The sequence below is a fragment of the Amblyomma americanum genome, chromosome 4 (genome assembly GCF_052857255.1).
Source record: "Amblyomma americanum isolate KBUSLIRL-KWMA chromosome 4, ASM5285725v1, whole genome shotgun sequence".
NCBI lineage: Eukaryota > Metazoa > Arthropoda > Arachnida > Ixodida > Ixodidae > Amblyomma > Amblyomma americanum.
Window position 1 is genome coordinate 136,187,357 of NC_135500.1, and position 5,529 is coordinate 136,192,885.

Here is a 5,529-nt window from a genome sequence, read left to right on the forward strand (position 1 = left end):
AAGTAACCAGGCAGCGTGGCTTGCTTCTCATTCCAATAGTAGGGCCCTTACGTCTTCTCAGAAGACCAACAAGTTCTCGAAAGGTGAGGACAAGGGTTCTCCTTACCATACAGAGATTTAGAGCTTGAGGGCTGGCATATAAGAGCTTTAATATACGACTGAGAAAAACGTCTAGCCTGGCTACTTTTGACAAAGACTGTACACCTTTAGCGAAGCGCTAAAAGGAAAAAAGCGACAAAGACCCCGAATGTAATTTTATTTTCAGGCTGTATGTGCTTGCGAACAGAACACTCGTGCTGCCACCGCTTTATGGAATATGTACATTTCTACCCATCACGCGCAGGCCTAACCAGCACTGGCTATGGCAGACCAACGTCCTTCAAAAGGGCGTCCAGGCCTGCTCGGAAGACCGCCGTCTTTGAGGCCATCTTGGCACTCATGCGTTCGATCTGAAATGCCGAAAAGTGGTTCCTCCAATCGCCGACGGTCGCCTTCCACACCAGGCTGCTGCCCGGAACTCTGGTCGTGATTCCCGCACCTTTGTCTGGTTTGTCCCGGGTTGCTGCCTTTAAGAATCCACGGCCACTGTCGTCGTTTTGCGTTTTGGAATCAGCAAAAGTCTTCTTCATGGCGACCGCAGAAATAGTCTAAGCTTTGAGAGAAAGAAATAATAAAGAAAATGCAGTGCAGCGCAGTGCATCGAACTGCAACACTCTGCGACGAACTTCATGCAGCTGCGAATGTCGAAATCCGTCCTCCCGGTCTCTGATCCTTTCTCGCACATTTAAATCAGGTACGGTGGTTGAGTGCTTTAACACTGTGAATGCAAGAAAGAGATGGCGAAACCTCTATATTAGGTTTCGCTGGCTTAATTGTGGTAGACAGAGAACAAAACGCTCTGGTTTCGAAGTCTCAGCGCTCGTTAGTAAACATTATTGGTGGCCGAATTCTGCGGCTTCTTTTATTATCCGAGGCTTTGGGACGCAGTACTGCACTAAAACTTCACCCACCTTGCGACAAGAAGCCTTGTCAGCCAGATTGTAAAACTATAAAGACTGTTTAGATTTGCCCAACTACACCTTTCCCTGCGTTGTTCTATCAAGGCGTTAGCAACTAAGCAGCCAGAGCCACCTGCAGATAGCAGGATCCCAAAGAACGGTTACTGTCACGATCAGCGCAGGAACCTCAGCTGTCAGTGCATGCAGTTCAGCGATCGCTGATATTCGTCTAACCTTGTTTTTTTTTTAGCAGAAAAGTTTCTCTCCTACCTGCACAGTCGATTAAAGAAAGCGCTGTAGGGTCCTTCCATAAGCCCTCTTCAAGGTCCTTGTTTAGAAACGCCGCAATGTTGAGGATACCAGAACCAGGATCTCTTTTGTACACCACGCAGAGAAAGTTGGGTCTACACTTCTGCGCGAACCAATTACGCCAGGTGGTCGAAGTGGTCGTTGGGGTGAACGCGGCCGTCGATGAAAAGCTCGAAGAATTCGTCAAAACTGGTGTCACTGCATCCTGGCACCACCTGTCCTATATTGGGGAAGTACGACACTCATGCATCGTATGGGTTCCTGAGCACACAGATGTACCTGGACAGAGAAGTGCCAAGGTTACACTTCGTAGAGATTACGAGGCGCTCTGAGAACAAGTCACTGATTACTTGAGACAGTGTTCCGGCTCTGTATGTTGTCCCGTGATGGCTCCATTCGCTCCGCATAAAAAGGAGATCATGGTAAGGTACGTGAAGTCAGCATCGAGCTAGAGATCACGACAGTTTTCTGTCTTTATGCGGTGGCTGCAGACCGAACTGCTGGTTCCACAGAGAAAGTTGTGTTTTATAACAGCCGTATCTCTAGGTGTGTCTCGTATTCATAAGCAAATCGGGTCGGGTGGTGTCATCGTCACTGATACAAGTATAGGCCAGATAGCAGCGTCTGCGCTGAACAACTGCAAGGGGCTTGATAAGTGCCATGTTATTACAGGATACATCTAAAGCCTTAGATCTACCCCACGTTTCCACGGTATTCGAGCTGATATTTAAAAAATCACTGGTACTTTAAGCCCTCGAAATAAATTTCAGAAATATACACGGGGGTTATTTTCGAAAAGCTCAATCTTATCCCTATAGAAAGATGTAATTTTGTAAGTCGCGGACGGCACTAGCATGATGTGGACAGGCTAATTACGAAAAAGAGTAATAGATTAAACGCGTGTTTCGAGCCTTTTTAATAAGTGACTCATTCACTGTTGTCACCTAATCCACCATCATCCATAAGCTTATAATCTATCATTATTATCATCACCAACAGTATAGTCATATACATCATTATCCCAATCAACGGCCAACATCATTCATCACTGGCGGCTGACCAGAATAAAATGGATTTTCTAGCTGCAGCACACAACTTTGGCAGAATGGAATCGAACTGCAGCGGTTTTACCGGACATTTCTCCTTTGTGAGGAGTGGCGAAAAATATGCTCAACGCAGAAGGGATTCTCTAATATTGATTTCTGATTTGCAGGAAGTCACCACACATTTGGTATCAAGAGCGTCGAGTTTCCGACTAAATTACCACTGGTTCATTGCCTCGTTCGGTTAATAAAATCGAAAGCCAAACAGCGTGAGAGGAGAAGTTCAGTTCTAAATTATTAACCTGTTGTAGCGAATACGACGTGGCGATGAGTGCCTTCTAATTTGTTATGCATTATTACAGAGAAGAAAACAAGCAACTACAGTAAGGCGTCTATAGTTCATTAACATGTCTGCAAAGCTACCAAAATTCTGAGGGGAGAATGATCATTCTTTTACTCCCTGTAACGATTTTGATTTTCGGGGTGTGGTGAATACACGACTGAAAAAAGAGACCCTGTGGGCTACGAATTTCTGCGACACCCTGTACTTTGCTGCTTTGTTGTCTTGAGCCAAAAGGAAGATAAAAAAAATGTCATAACAGTTGAAATGCCTATAACTGGACGAAATACTTCCTTTCCAACTGCTTTTCTTTTCTGTCCTTGGTTTATCCACAGACTATATACAGGCGGGCAATGACCGTGTCAAATTCGACGAGCTTTCTTTTATAGTGCACTCCTGATTCGTTTACAGTGCTCTTTCCTGAATTTCCTGAAACGAATTCTAAGCCAACTCGCCGAATCGTCCACTCTAATCCAGTTCATTTCGTTTATCTCGGGCTGTGCGTTTTTTTTTTTTATGGGAAGAAGAGTGCACAAATGTTCCAGAATGTCTACTGAAGGGCCGAAGCTGCTTAAAACACACTGATAACAAATTGAAATTCGCCTGTATCGGTAGACTACAGCTTTCCACTGACGGAGCCTCCATGAGCTACATAAGTCCAAAAAATGTAATGCAGGAGGCGCCACGCATCACCAGCCGTTCTCACATGCAATCTGCTGATACGTCAACATAGTTTTTTTTGTGGAGATAGATTTTTTTGTGGAGGCTAGGCTACAGTTCCATTCACTTGCAAATGGTGACCCATGAGTCTCCCCAAGCCTTGACGTCAGGAGTTTGAATCGAGTGGCGAGAAGAAAAAAATCTAAAGTTCTAAATACAATTTTCTCAGGGAAAAAAAAAGTGCAATTTCTGCTGGACAGACGTCAACACAGTCTGAAAGAGCCATGCAATCGATTTTTGTTGAGCGCAAAAATTGAAGGTGGTTGTCACCAGTGGCCCTTTAAACGTGAGTCATGCTTTCTAAGCACATGATGGACGACCCTTTTTCAGAGGCATACAGACAGAACAGCGTTTCTAGTCATGTTAGGAAGAAGCAAGATGACGACCATATATATCCTTACATAATTCTAACATTTCAGGAAGCGAATTGTGATCATCGACATTGACAGCGTATTCAATGCAAGAAAAGGAGTCGCGTAATTTGCTTCCTCTGAGAAGTGGACACTTTCGAAAGGCAGGTGCGTCTTGATGACTGCTGCGGACCTCGGCAGTGACTCGACCTGCCCGGCTCCGGCCTTTTCGTGGAAAGACACGAAGGGCAGGCCGGCGACCGCGCTCAGCACGGGCGTCTCCTTGCCGCGGTTCAGCAGGCATCGCACAGCGAACTGGAGCCATGTTGTGCCCGTCTTGGGGAAGCCAACGACGAATACGTCGTCAGCACGGGGCTGGTATCGCATTGCGGAAGGCAAAAGCGATATTCGTCGATCATGTCGCTGATCAGAATACCTTCGAAAGGGCGAAGCGTCGACATTTTTCCAGTGGTGGTGGTGGTGGAAGCCATCTGTACTGTTTGTCGCGGCTTACTCAGGAAGTCTGCAAAGAAAGGTCTTCGAGTGTATACATACAGCAGCTGTTGTAAACATCAACTTCCAGCATAAAATCAAATGCGCGTTTTGCTAACCTTGGGATGGGTGCCATATCTCACGTCGGGAAGGTGTGTTTATTTGTTTTTTTTAATAGTCTAACGACAATAAAGCAGATTGTTGAGCTAGTTGGTGCATGATCACTTAAAACCAGCAGCAGAGAAGAACCAGACACAAGGAAAAAACACACAGACGTGGACGAGATCGCTTCTTTTTTTCCCCCGTCCACGTCTGTGTGTTTCTTCCTTGTGTCTGGTTCTTCTCTGCTGCCGGTTTTAAGTTTTAATGGTCTCGCTCGAAATCACACTATCTTGATTCCTGCGCTATCGAATAAGGGTTTAATCGTTCTATTTGGCGAGTCTGATTTTTTTATCGCATTCGGTATGGCAGTTAGTCTGCATTCGGGTCTACAATTATGATTTATTGTTTTTTTTTTGGTAATGGCTTGTGCACTTTTCCAGCTGTGTATAAAATGATGAACGGCTAATAAAGGGATTTGTTTATTTATTATACGCTTTCAAAGTGCTCACTGTTAATACAACCTGCCACACGCAGGTTATTTAATCTCTGGACATGCACCCGACTACGCAACTACAAGCGACTCTTCGTAGGTGCGCCATTACCACCAACGCATTTTTATGAGTAAAACTTAAAGGAGCAAGATCGGGTTTTTGCTGTGTTACCGAATAACTGAAGACCACTTAGGCCAAATTTCGGTGATAAAATGGCCAGTGCGCTCAATTTTATCCACCTTAAGTTGTTGGTCGGCACTGGTCATAGTTCTGAAAAACAGGCGCATTGTGTCTTCCTAACGATTTCGAAGCTCATCATTCCTGTAAAATGTGGTCTCACTCCAAAGGAAGCAACTGTTTTCAACTCGGTAGAGGACATACGTGTCATGGAAAGCATTAAAGGTGCACTAAAGAGGATTCTGAACTCGTATTTTTACCACGTGAACTCTATCTACACGTTCCGGGCATTCTTAGAAACTTCGAATTATTATCCTGTGCGGCCGATTGTCCAATATAACCGTATTAAACGTCCCGGCTCCCGCCCTTTTTTGAACTGAACGCGGTAGGTAGCTGGAGTCAACCAACGCGTGGAGTGCCTTTCAGCCATTGCAGTGGAGGCTTCGCTTTCGCTTTTATTGTGTTTTTTTTAGGTTTCTGTGAATGAACAGTTTCATTCACAGACAA

The 5,529-nt window shown here is 45.0% G+C and overlaps 1 pseudogene; it reads right to left on the reverse strand.

The window, feature by feature from the left end:
* Positions 1-249: 249 nt before the first annotated feature.
* On the reverse strand, positions 250-4,251 carry LOC144129854 (amine sulfotransferase-like; annotated as a pseudogene).
* Between the last annotated feature and the right edge of the window lie 1,278 nt (positions 4,252-5,529).